The 13,465-nt window shown below is 36.0% G+C and overlaps 2 protein-coding genes and 1 long non-coding RNA gene across 7 annotated transcripts in view; 2 read left to right on the top strand and 1 right to left on the bottom strand.

Annotated features, from left to right (window-relative positions):
• Positions 1–13,465, top strand: part of LRMDA (leucine rich melanocyte differentiation associated) — a 668,732-nt gene that overhangs the window by 141,935 nt on the left and 513,332 nt on the right.
• LOC308197317 (uncharacterized protein) overlaps positions 1–13,465 on the top strand; it is a 296,269-nt gene that overhangs the window by 94,186 nt on the left and 188,618 nt on the right. The gene's annotated exons all lie outside the window — the stretch shown is intronic.
• The window catches only part of LOC308197320, a 49,268-nt gene continuing 37,276 nt past the window's right edge, over positions 1,474–13,465 (bottom strand). The window contains exon 2 of the long non-coding RNA XR_013952813.1: positions 1,474–13,356. This is a non-coding gene — a long non-coding RNA (uncharacterized lncRNA). The remainder of the gene's footprint in view (positions 13,357–13,465) is intronic.

Raw genomic sequence — 13,465 nt, forward strand, 5'->3', positions numbered from 1 at the left:
AGTGTCTCCCGTTGGCAGGAGGGGGAGAGTAGGGGGAAAAAAAATGGAAAAGAACAAACTTGTTGCCTTTTATCCAGATAGCTTAATTACACAATTGAATATTTCTTACAATTGTCTGTTTAAATTGCTGTCAGAAATGGAACATTCTGTAGTATGATATTTTCATATTTTAGTGTGTTCAATGTATTGCTAATGATAGCCAGACTTTCAAATTTCTGTAAATGTATCAAAGATGAATTATACGTTTTCAACGTGTTAACATTCTATGTTTTGGTACTGTTGTCTTACTCTTGGGAATCCCACCAGCATTTGGCCTATTAGTGTTTGGAACAAGCCATGTTAAGGGCAGTTTGGTGTTACTCAAATCAAAGTAGAGGAAGTGAAACAAAACACAAGGTTTGCAAGAGAGTAACTGATTTAACAGTGTGATATTCTTTAAATACTACTTCTTTTTAACTTCAGAAAATTTTGGAAGTGTGACAAGTAGTATTCATGTCTTGATCTTTTTTCAATTTTCCTTTAAGTCAAGTTTTTTGTAGGTTTTCTTTTTTTTTTTTTTTTTGTAGGTGCAAGCCCTTCTCTGTAAATTATTTATGCTTACGTGGGCTGGAACTTAAGTTAAGCAATACAGTTTCTCTTGTAGGACCACCAAAGCAGGGGCTATGTATGTGTGTTTATGCAGTACTTCACATGCTGAGGAGAGCAAAACCAAGAGTGTTGAGTAAAAAACTAAATTTTTGTGATTACATTGGACACTGGCCTGCTTCAAGTACTGAGCTAAATCTGTTCTACCTGGAGCTGATGGTGAAACACCCATTGACCTCTCAGAGAACAGAGGAAGGTTTACAGCAGTATTATAGAGAACCAAGTCTTAAATAGAATATTGCTTGTTATGTTTTATTTAAAGATATTTTCTTTCAGTATTACAGACATATGGCAGGGAGTAATTTTTATTGGTAGAGAAGTCTCTGAAGTGGAGATAATGATGGAAATAACAGAAGCTGGAATAGAGATTTCTCTCTTCAACTGAAAAGAATGTTTGCTTTATAAAAAAATATAATGCGTAAGAATTTTCAAGGGATGGACCTATGCTGTAAGGCTTTGTCTGCTTTACTTCACTGAAAGTAGGCATGTCACACAATTCTGAATGCCAGATCACTGCAGTAAGTGATCCTAACTATCTATAAATAATAGGATTTGTTGCATTTCAGACCAGTGTTTTTTCTTGTTCTTGAATGAGAGCTTTCTGTAGTCCAGAAAAATCACATGGCTTATTTAGCTCTATCTGAAAACAATAATAGGCCTATTTAGACTTTATCTGTAACTTTACTTTGTGTTGAGCAGTATTTGTAATACTGTCATAAACTTCACTGAAGTACCATTTCCTAGGCTGTAGCAGTAGGATAAATATTCCCCAGGAATACGCAAGCAGAACATGCAGATTGTTTAGTGTGGGTTAAATGCACCTATCTGGAACATAACCATATTAATATTACATCTTACAGATTTGGCAGGAGCCTTAAGAGTGTAGTATTTCAACATTGGTTTTATAGAAACTTGCTGCAGAACTGGATGGGATTAATAATGGATGAGATATATCACACTTAGTACAGTATTAAATTCTAGCAGTGGAAAGATGCAAACCAGTTCATAACCTTACAAGAACATTGTGTGCTACAGTAGTCTTGGTAATACTGTACAGTCAAATTAAAGATGAATAAATGTTGAACTCAGCCTTCTGTCAGAAATAGTCCTCATGCAGTCTCTTGTCAGTCTTTGTGCATATTTGTCCTGGGTAGGCTACTGGTAAGGTCATAATGTAAAAAGATGTAATGGATTATTCTGGCTGCATAACACATTATAAATACAGTGGTAAGGACCTTAATAAGGACTGGCAATTTTGCATGTTTCAATTCTTGGGTGAGCAGCTTGAGAGCTGAAGCATATGTGCACCTCCCTCAAGAACATCTTTGTTTATCAAAATTATATTAAAATGGAAAGCTGAAATAAATCTCATTCTTAGCCAGCAGGCAGTTGATTCAGATGTGACAAAGAGGAGGCAAGACACCAGGGACATACCTTACAGGGCTACAGCTTTTAACATGAAGCACATCTGGGATCTATCAGTCAATAGCTTTCCTTGTGCAGGTTGTGCTTCCTTTGTACTTTTAGACCACTTTACTGAAGACTTTTGTCACCGTTTGTCAGCTGGGTGGATACTGTCAGTCCCCACCTTCCTTCATTCCCAGAGTTACCAGTATCCGTTCTTAGGAACCTTATCACCTTCTTTGGAGGTGTTTGGTGATGGATTGGGAAGAGATGGCTCTCTCCTCTCTGTATAAGCTAATAGGTCTCCTGTCACTTCCAGTTTGAAGTACCAGGGCATCAGAAACTGTTACTTTATATTTTTTTCCCATGGAAAACAAAACAGAAATGAATGAGGCTCTTTCAAGCTGCAGCAGAATGAATTTTGAAATTTAAAACACTTTTCTCTGAATAGAAAGGTTATAAAAAAGACTACCTCAGCCAGTCAAGCTATTGTACCTTGGGGATGAGGGTGAAAGACTTCAAAAATGTGGTCATTATAATTCTGCATCACTACAGAACTTCATCTTATTCCTATTTTGTTGTTTTAAAGCAGACTGGAGCAGCCGTAAGCACAGTGAACAGCATACATACCTCTTTTTGTAGGTATGCAGATGTGGATAGCTTGTGAGGCATACTTGTAGCAACGTAAAATGTCTTCTCCATAGGCCCACTGGGCCAAAGGCTTCTTTTTGGCCTTCAGTAAAGCTGGCTGAGATGAGGACAATATTGTCTTTTTCGAAATCCAAATCGAGGACAAATGAACAATGTGCTTTGAAAAACTTGGTGTTCAGAAGACTTACATGCATGGCTATACAAATCACTCTTTTCCATAACAGAACATACCTGGTTTTGAAAAATTTCAGTTGTTGTGGAGTGGAAAAATTGTTTAAACAATATCATGCGTCTCTAAAATTGTGTTTATTGGTTATTGCTATCTGGAGGAGGAGATTTTGTACTCTAGATTTCCATGCTGGGACTATGTGATAGGAACAAACAAGTAAAGTAGGCCTCAGAACCAAGGCCTCCTGTAAGGTGTTTGAATAAATTTGTTAGGGTTTTCTTTTTGAAGTGGGCATCTGAAACTCTGAGAAGAAAGGTGTGGGAATTAATACCTTACAGGTTTATATTAAGAGGAAAAAACTTAAATGGAGTAGAGGTTTTAGCTCTCTGCATTTACTCCTTGATCAAAATGCAGACAAACTAGTATATGCTTGAAATATGATTGTTAAGAGGCTGCTCTGAATTTTTAGTAGGCATTATGAAATATTTGTTTTTACTTTGAAGAGTGCATCAATTAAAAAGAGATGGTGCCTCAGAGAAATGTTTACAATAAATGCCAAATATCTGAGCTGGCCTCTTGTTATTTGAAGTGTTAGTTCTAAGGCAGGGTTATAAAGTATGTTGATGAGGAAATGTGGAAGAAATTTGTTGAATTCCTGCTATCTTTGCTGTTAAAAGATGTATCTTTTTAGGACTATACTTGCTGATCCCAATCAAGGTCAAGGTAAAGTTTTAGGGGGCATGGAGTATGTTTTTTAGCAGTTTCCTGTACCTTTCCCCAGAGTGATGCATACTCTGAATGACACTTAAAATGTGGGGAAAGTAACACAGTCTTCACTGTATGTGAAGAAATTCAGACAGTCATGGGCTTTCCTAGTAATTTGAAATCCTGCCTAGATCCTAGTTTCTGAATTGTGTTGCCAAGCTGCCTCTCAGCAGTCAAAGAATAGTATATTTTTCTTAAGAACTGTACAAGTTCTGAAAAAAAGTTAGTTTGCTTGTTTGTTTTTACCAATTCAAAATGGATCTGAATTTCACCAAGAAGAAAAAAAAAAATGTAAAAAAAAAAAAAAAAAGGCAACATAATGCAACAACTGTTTTGCTTGGCTGTACAGTTTGAAATCTTATATTTAAGGATTTAAACTACTTGGAAAAGTAAAAGAATTAAAATCAACTGTATTACGCTTTTGGCCAGACTTCCATGTTGTGGTTGTCACACCCCAATGAAATCAAGGAACTGCTAAGAATGGTCTTTACCATTCTTAGTCCCAATAATGTTTTTTTTGTTTTTAAAGCTAAAGTTGCTGAGCAAGCAAAGATGCTAAAAGATGTCTTGTTTTGCTGAAATAGTGCTTACTCAGAGACTAAATGCAGTTTATATATATTTAATTTTAGTTAATGAGATTTTTGTCTGTAACTAGTAAATAATGGTCTGAAACCTAGAAAACATTTACATGGGGTGATTGCCATTGATATTTTATCTCCGAAGTAGATCTAAAGTATAATTTGTGAAATCTTTACACTTCATATCTCCCTTCCAGTCACATTTAGTGTTTTATTGTATTTTTAAATATAACTGTTTGCCTTATGCCTTAGTTTTATTAGTTTTTTCTTTCCTTTTTTTTTCCTTCTGCTAGTTAGGCCAGTCATTTTAATTTCATTCGTTATAGTCTCCTAGAGTCCGAAATAATGCATGCTTATCTAGCCAGACCTAAAAACTAGTTCAGCCCTGCCCTACTTCTGGGATCATTACTGTGCATATAATGATACCAATAAATATAAAGAAATCCTTAGACACTTTTGCTAGAGGCTACAGACGAATCTACATGAAAGCATTTCTAAAGCCCATATATTTTTCTTGCTAGAAGATGTAAAACCTTTCATGTTTGCTAGTTGGTTTTTATAATGGGAGAGTCCCTTAGCCCTCCATGATGCACGTGAGTTCTTTTGTCCTGACATCCAAGGGTGTTAAGACAAATCCTGGGTTTACTCTCCAGACACTTGCTTTCTCTTTGGCATGCTGGCAAAGCCTTCTTTGGTATTGTGAGTATGAAAGTAACTGAGTGATATCAGGAGCTAGGGTTGGAATTCTTTGAATGGGATTCACCTGAAGATAAGTGTTTTTGCAATGTCTGTGTACATAGGAATATTCGTGAACAAATTCTGCACAAGTGAACAGGAAAAAAATATAATTAGCTGGCAGAAACTGACTGTGAAAAAATGAATTGCTATTATTTTTAGAAGTCAGAAGAAGGGAAGAGGTTTTTAATGGATCCTCCCTATTGCAGACCTACTCTGTTGATTGTATTCAATGTGTTAATGGCAATTGTCTTGTCCTTTTTTAAGATACGGAATAGTTGTATCTTCCACTAGACCTCTGTCTGAGGTTTTGGTGTCTTGGGGTGTTCCAGAGTCATAAGCAGTATGTTTTTAACAACTGTTGTAGGTAGCAGTTCTCTCACTTAGCTTTTCATTCTTGAGTTTTATGGCTTTATTTCATTATTTTTTTTCTTCAGATTAATTCCTTGTTTTCTTATAGTCTCTGAAATTCCTGCAAGCTTTTTGGGTAAAGGTTGTTGCTTCAATTTAACTTAATTTTCTAATAATCATAGAGGTAGCAGCACCTTCAGTGATGTGGCTTGGCAGCTTTTCCTGTTTCCTCCTCGCATTTAAAGCTGGAGGTGAAACCTCCCAGACTGACTTTGCTCTGCAGGAATAATTCTCTACAAGAACCAGTGTGACATTCTAGCTCACTGTCAAGCTAGGCTGAAGAATTTTGGACATCTCAACTCTTTCTCCAGAACAACTGCTATTCCCCTCTTTTTGTCTTTGTACACTTGTCAGAGTTCTTTTGATACCTTGTCTCAGGCCTTTTTGTTCTTTCATTGTCTCAAGAATTCTTGTCAAGTGGCAGCTTATCTTCAACTCTTCTCTATTTTGTTGGTATTTTATTCTCAACAGCCTGCAATTAAATTTATCCTGTAGAGTCAAATAGTGACTAACTCGCTGAGGGGTGTAGTAGTAGTTTTCACTAATTATGACAAAGCAATTCTAAAATGGAGAAGGTGGATGACAAAAATAGGATCAAATGCAGTCTGTGCTGCTGTTGTCCTGGATATCTGCTGTGGGACATCAGAGATGCCTTCTGGATGGCCCTCTGCATTCTGATGCAGAGGAGGAAGACCAAGGTGGAAAACAATGAAACAAGAAAATTGGCATGTGATATTATAATATGGTCACTTCTGTCTAATTTAGTGTTTGATTCAAAATAACTGCAAAAGTAGTTTGCCAGAGCCTGGCAAATAGGTGCCTTTGAAGCTTCACGTGCCTCCAACTACCATACTTCACACTCGCAAGCAAAACCCATGCTGTTCTGAAGGAACACTGTTGTCCACTAGAACTGTCTACTTCCTTCTCTATCATCTATTTTAGCACTTTCAGCCTTTAAAGAAGTGTCCGTGTCTATAATCTTGATTTTTTTATTTTATTTTTTGACATGTATGGTGCCATTTTAAATTTGCATAGAGTCCTTAGGCCACAGATCTTCCTGTGATTAAGGAATATTCTGGTCTTGAAGGTGGACTCGTGACTGCCCTTGAAGTAAGTGTACTATAAGAAAGTTTTGGGGACTAGGTTGAGGTACATGATAGGAAATGCTAGTGAAATTGAATTTTTCATGAACATCAGTTGCTTACTGAATCAGAAGTAGAGAACATGTTAGTCTAACGGAAGCAACATAATCTGTGGCTTCTCTGCATGGGCAGAGTATTGTCTGAGTTCTGTTAGGTTTCCTAGCAGAATATAACATAGCTGAAAATATTCCTTAGGTTAATGCATATCAGGTCTTGTGTTAACTGACAGTTGTAGTGTAGGCTCCTGCTTTCTTGGTTGTTGGTCAAAAGTTTGATCCAGAATATCGTGCCTTCTGAGCAAAAGATACACAGTTGATGATGGGGTATTTTCTTAGTGTGCTAGAAAAACAGGAGCAGTCATAGGAACACATTGAATTCTTGCTTGAGAAACAGGATGAAATAGATTTGTCATTTGACACCTTATTTCTATTTTGAGTTTTGCAGCTGTTTTTATGAATGTTACTGATGTGAAGGTGAAAAGTTTCAGCTTTCAATAGAAATTAAGGACTACATAAACACAGGGACCATTAATACCTGTTGCATTGTCCAAGTAGCTTCCTGCATTGTAATGAAGTTTTTCCACAGTGTAATAATGCATGTCATTCAGGCTGTCAGTGCAAATAAAAACAACATCATGTATATCTCTGCTTCCAGAAGTGTGAACAAGAACAATGGCCATACATTCTATACCTTTGTTGCAGTGAAAGTCATGCTGGGCAAAATTTCTAAGCTAAAAGAATGAAGCCTTGTTCTGCATAATTTGTTTGGAAAAATGGGTCAAAAATGGAACACCTCTGTTGCAAAGTCACTGTGGAAGTAAACAAAATATCTCTTTGGATAACTGTATTACATTACATTACTGTATTCTGTATTTGATTCAGTAAGAATACACACAGTTTCATACCACAGGCCTCTAAAGACATAAACCAACAAAAATATTTCATTTCATAGGAAATATAAATAAACAACATAACCCCCGCAGATGATAGTGGGGTAGAACAATTCATTTTCAGAAATTTTCCATGCTAAAAATGATTGCATGAAGTAGTTGCTGATTATGATAATTTAGAACAAGTGGGTGGATTATGTTTTGGGGGGTTTTTGTTTCCCAAGTGGCTTTTATTCTCCTTTCAGAGAAAGTGTGAAATTTGCTGTGAATTTTAGAAATCCAGTTCAGTTGTTGTTTTGTGGTGGGGTTTTTGTGGTATTTGTTTTTTGGTAGGTTTGCTGGCTGTTTTTTTTTTTTTTTTTTTTTCCTTTTCTCACCCGTGTGGGAACACCTTACTTACACCTTACTTTTTAGAGTAGCTGCAGTTCTTCCTCTATTTGAAGTTGGGAGGGCTTTTTTTGTATGTTCCTTCCAGGTAAAACAACCCTGTGCTACTCAATACAACACATGTGGATGGCCGAAATTTGAAATTTTTTTAGCAAGTCCACCAGGATGGAAGCAGATGTTTTCCAAACCATTCTAGGGAAAGGTGCCGTTGCACTTCTACGGGTGTCTTTTGTTTTTAAAGGTTGCTTTTAATCATGTCAGGAAATTGTCTGGGGATTTGTAAGGTGAATGCAATGTGTAGAATTTTGACATCATGTTTTTTGTTTGTTTATTTTCCTTTTGAATAATTTTGTTAGTACTGAATATGAGCGCCACGCAAAAAGAAGTGGACAGAACAAAGAAAAAAGTCAAACCAAAATAAACTGAATTAAATATTCCTCTTAGTTCATTTAGATTGCAGCTGCCAACTGTATAGAAAGCTTACCATTGTTGCATCCAACTTGCATTTCATATGCTTGACTCTTCATAATATTAGTAGTACTCACCATCTTAAATTCCAGTGTGTCAAATAAGGATTATCTCTGTTGTGTCTTCATATTAATCATGACTAGCTTTTTAGTTTATTTATATAGACACATACAGCCATATGCTGCTTTAGTGCAAAATTTGCCAGTCACAAAAATCATTTTTCTGTGCCTATAACAAGCATACTCCTAAAATATCTCTTGGGCTTGTATATAAATTTCCTTAAATTAATTAGGAGACATGTATTTTATTTATTTATTTTTAATATAAAGACAGGTTTTAATCACAATAATGTATCACTGTAAGGGTGATTGCAGTCATAATTTACTTTTGTAAGTTACAGTTAGAGATCTCTTGTGATTGCTTTTTCCTTATAGATCTGAATTATCTACCATTCTGTCAGTCTGCCTATTTCCATATGAATATCTAAGCTCATTAGAATAATACCCAAAGCATGGTATGCTGCATTATTGTGCAGTTTAATAAGTACTACAGCTGCTTCTCTCAGCAATGCTATAGGCTGATTTTCTGTTTTTTTGCAGATCACTGCCATTGTTTGCTGAGTGCCCATGTGGGAGCACTTTTTGTGATCTAGTGCTTTTCCTCTTATAATACTGATTCACAAAAACAGCATGCTTAGAGAGAAACATTAATTAGGCGCAAAGAGCGAGTTATTCCATGCTTCAGGGGCGGGGGGTGGGGGTAGGGGGGAAGGTGGGAAGTACAGCAAATAAATTATCTCCTATTTGTGCAATGTTTTATGGTTGTCAGCTGTCTGTTGCCAAAGAAGCACCATGGAGTTAAATGCTTGTGACACCTTGCCCAGCCATGGTATAGCAAAAGCCTGTTATGGAACTCACTTTGTGACAACCTGTGCTAGTTTATATTAGCTTAACCAATCACTTTTTTCTGTGCTTGGCAAAATTTGTTAAATTAATTCAGTTGCAATTAGCAGATTTATGGGAAAGTACCCTGTTATCCTTTAATTGGAGAGCATAAAACTACAAACTGAATCTGCTGGTTCTATTTGTGTAATAGGCAATCTATCTACGACAAGGTTTGATCGATGGAGTCGTATGATGCCCTTGCCTTGTTTTATATTGGCTGTCAGCTCTTAACTGGGACTGAAGTATCTGGGTAACAAAAATTGATATAATGACTTAATGCGCCTTATTCTCTTTGAGCTACATCAGTTTAGAGCACTTCTGAGAGAAAAATGTCTGGAAAATATCAGGGAGTCATTTATCAACCTGTTTTCATTAGCATACTGCCTAGCACTGGCAAGGATTTGAATAAAAAAAAAAAAGCAGGATGGTACAATTTATTTCAGGTCTCATATTTCTTGGATGAAAGGAGACTTCTAATAAATGGAAAATATAGAAAGATGCATTTCTTGCTGATTTTTCCTAAATAAAAGCTGTGCAAAAACATATCTTCAGCGTGATTTATAATAAGTCAGGAAGCGTGTATGTATGAAAATAATCAGAAAATTAGCAACAGTACCCTTTATTACTATCTTCTTTTAATTTATTTGAGGTACAGTGCTGAATAACTTCCCTGTCTGCTATGTGAACATTTGAAAATTTGTGTGTGGGAGTGGTAGGGGGCTGTCATCACAGAGGGCTTTATAAAAACTTAAAAATCTGATCTGTTTAAAGATAAAGCTGTTAAGCTATTCAAGAGTCTGCTGAAAGTGAAATAGGCACTGATCAAAATGTTTGTATAGTGGGCAAAAAGTGTGCACTGTTTCAAGTCATTTGTCCTACCTCCTCTTATGATGCTAACCAGAAGAGGTAATAATAACTGAAAAGCAGTTGTGTGCAAGTAAGTCCTTTTTGCATGAAATTTTTATGCATCAGTCAGGCTGCATACAGTGTGCCTAATGTATAAAATAAATTGGTGCATAAATCAGATTATAAGCAGCATGTAGGCAAGAGGCAAGTCTGCATTTGCACACAGGAATCAAATCCAGGCATGGCAAATTCCCATTTTAACCTCTAGCATGAGGATTTATCAGGTGGCTGTTGCACGCTTAATTTTCATAGAGAACAGATAAAAATAAAAAAAAAATACACTCCCTGCGCTCGCCTCCCAAACTTGAATGCAACAGAATACAGAAAGGCCCTGAAAATAAGAGGACTTGTGGACATGCACAGCATTATATCGTGACCCTTTCTATAGCTTCTAATTATTTCAAGGATTTGGAATGCCAATCAATAGAAAGTGATTTATGATTGGTATAAGCAATTGCACATGGCTTCACATTGATCAGTATGCAGATTCCCTGACCTAAGAAGCTATTATCTATGACAGATACTTGTCTAACTGCTAATTGAATTGCACATTTTTCCATCAGTGTTATCAAACTACACCAAATATAGACCGTAACTTTGTTGCTCTTTGCATGGGAAAATAAAACTATGATGAACAGCAAGTATCAGAATATAGGTTGTCTGACAGTAACCACTATTTATTGTTGCAAGCTGTGCTTGCTATAAGATGACGATATCATCCAATGTTGCCATGACAATCAAAATGAGTGTTGGGCCCATTATATTTTCTACAATTCAGAAGAAAATCTATTAAATCTAAGTTACGTATTGCTTGTTACCCTGTAACCTGTCTCTAGGACATGTACTGGTGCTCTAGTAAGGGAGTCTTAGTAGTATATGGATGCTTCGCCATCTCCTTTTACTCCCTGGATATTCTTTTTAATCATTCTGATTAGGTGGTCTAAAAGCAGTCGTGTTTTTATGCAATGGCCTTTTATCTTTCCAAGAGATTCTGTTTAAAGTTAAAACATGTTTGATGTCCACTTGCTCAAATGCTCAGTGGGCTTGCCACTCGTTGCAGTGTTAATGAATGTTAACCAAAGTGACTGCTTTGAGTTCTGACTCTTGTTTCTGATCAGGATGCTTTTCTGCTTCTTCCACAAGAGGAAAAGATATTCTTACATACTTGCATATTCTACAACCTCTGTTCATTTTTTTCACCCGCTTATCTTTTTATCAGATAAACTCATTCTCCATGTTAAAAGATGTCAGGGCTGGATATGGCATAATGTAAGACTGTGGCTGTCATGATCAATGTTTGGAGATTGGGGAGTACGTGATTTCCAAAAGTGATGATTTCACTGAGGTTCCAACCACCTGAAACAGTGTAGAAGAACTTTATTTTTTAGAGCACTTTTAATAACCAAACTTTTGGCAAGGACCATGCTGATGTAGGCACCCAAAAATCTAAGAATAAATGTGTCCTTCCAAAATACAATTTCTTTTGACACGTGTAAAAACTTCTATTGCAATTTTAAATGAAGATGTTTAGTCTCTGTTTTTATGTCATGACTTCCTTTTATACTTTGTGTATCATCACAACCGAAGATGGTAGGAGAGTTGAGAAATCTGTATCTGTGAATACAGAATTGGTAAATAACAGAGATAAACAGGTTCTAGAGTGTATCAGAGGTTGCTTTTATTTTGGGTGATGAAGAAAATGCTAATGTATTTTAAAAGTGGGGCTTGTGAAGTTCATGCAGGTTCAGTGCAATGCAATCTTGACACCTAAATCCACAAGAAACATGTAGCCTATTAATACCAGCTAGTATGGATGATCAGGATGGATTCAAAAGCCATAACTGCAGTTCTTTGTACATATTTTTCCTGAAAAAAAAAGATAAAGTGCATCATTTTTTTTGGTCTGCAAGTCCTTGAAATATTTGAAATGGGATCATGTTTGTGCATTGAGACTAAAATGGAAGAGTTTGTTAGTCTTCTTCACAGAGAGAAGGGTGAAAAGAGGGTTGGGATAGCAGATAATGGATATATTAGGGCAGAGCTGATTTAAAGATCATCTTAATGCATCTTAGGTAAGCATGAGAAAAAAATTGATTCCAGTTACTATTGAAGTTGAAAACTGTGGGAACAAGAAAGGGTCACATGGCAGTAAGAGATAGATACTGATTGCATAGAGTTTATCTTCATAATGGAGCTGTTTGGAATGTTTTCCATTAATAAATATATTTTAAAATATGTTCAACTGAGCAGTGTGTACTAGGACATATGATGTGTTTCACCGTGAAACAAAATTTCAAAATAGTTTGCATTAAAGAACTTGGAACATAAAGACATACAAACTGAAACACATTTTATATCTATTAAGACATCTCACTTGTTAGTGTCTAGATACATAATCTGTGTAGTACTCTTTGCAAATCTTCCAAGCATTTTGATAAAGCATCTGATGAATGACATAGAAGAATTTCCAGTGCTGTGGTGCTCAACAGTTTATAAAAAAACATGGGGGTGGGGGGTGGGGTAGGGGTTGTGCCACTGAAATTAATAAATGAATATTAGTGGTTTAGCAATTACTGTAAGTACCTCATTTTTTTTCCACATTTCCTTTCTTGTCAGACTTCACCTGCACAAAATCTCTTATCTTTCTGAAAAATATATACACACTCGTGAGAGTATAAACACATTATTACACTTTCATGACAGATAAGCTTGCTCTGTTGGAGTGTAAACTCATTTTTCTTTAGGTGACCTTTAAATAGTATTGTGCTATTGGATGGGATTTAAATCAATAATTTTGTCAAAACAAAATGCAGTGTTGTTTTTTTTTCTTTATCATTTAACCAGTTCTTTAAACTATAAAGGCATAATGGATTTCCACGTCTTATACTCTATGAAAAAAATGCTCTAAAATTCACTTAACTAGCCTGAAAAAAATTATGTCTCTCTGTTGTTGTTAGTTTTATTTCGAAAAATGTTGAAACAGCAGGATAACATACAGTGTAACTATAATTAGTGACTTAATGCCTTTTCTGCATTCCCATTGTAAAACAATAGTGTCCCAGGTGTGAGAAGGTTAAAATGAGAAGTACCCAGTAGTTATGAAGCAGCAATAATGAGTTTCCTTCTACTTACCATGGATTTCTGTGATATACAACTTGCAATTAAGCATGGCTTGGTGATTCAGTGATTAATGTATATACGACTCCTAAAGGAGCAGCACAGGCCTCCCGTCACATCCTTCATGATGTTTACAGCTGGGTACCTATTAACAGGAAGATGGAAAGGGCCATTTACAATTCAGTAACCTTTATGACAGTGAACTCTTTAATCAGCATTTTATTTCCTTTGTAACACTTTAGTCATCTACAAAT

This window comes from Anser brachyrhynchus (assembly GCF_964034855.1).
Source record: "Anser brachyrhynchus genome assembly, chromosome: 6".
NCBI classification, from domain to species: Eukaryota; Metazoa; Chordata; class Aves; order Anseriformes; family Anatidae; genus Anser; species Anser brachyrhynchus.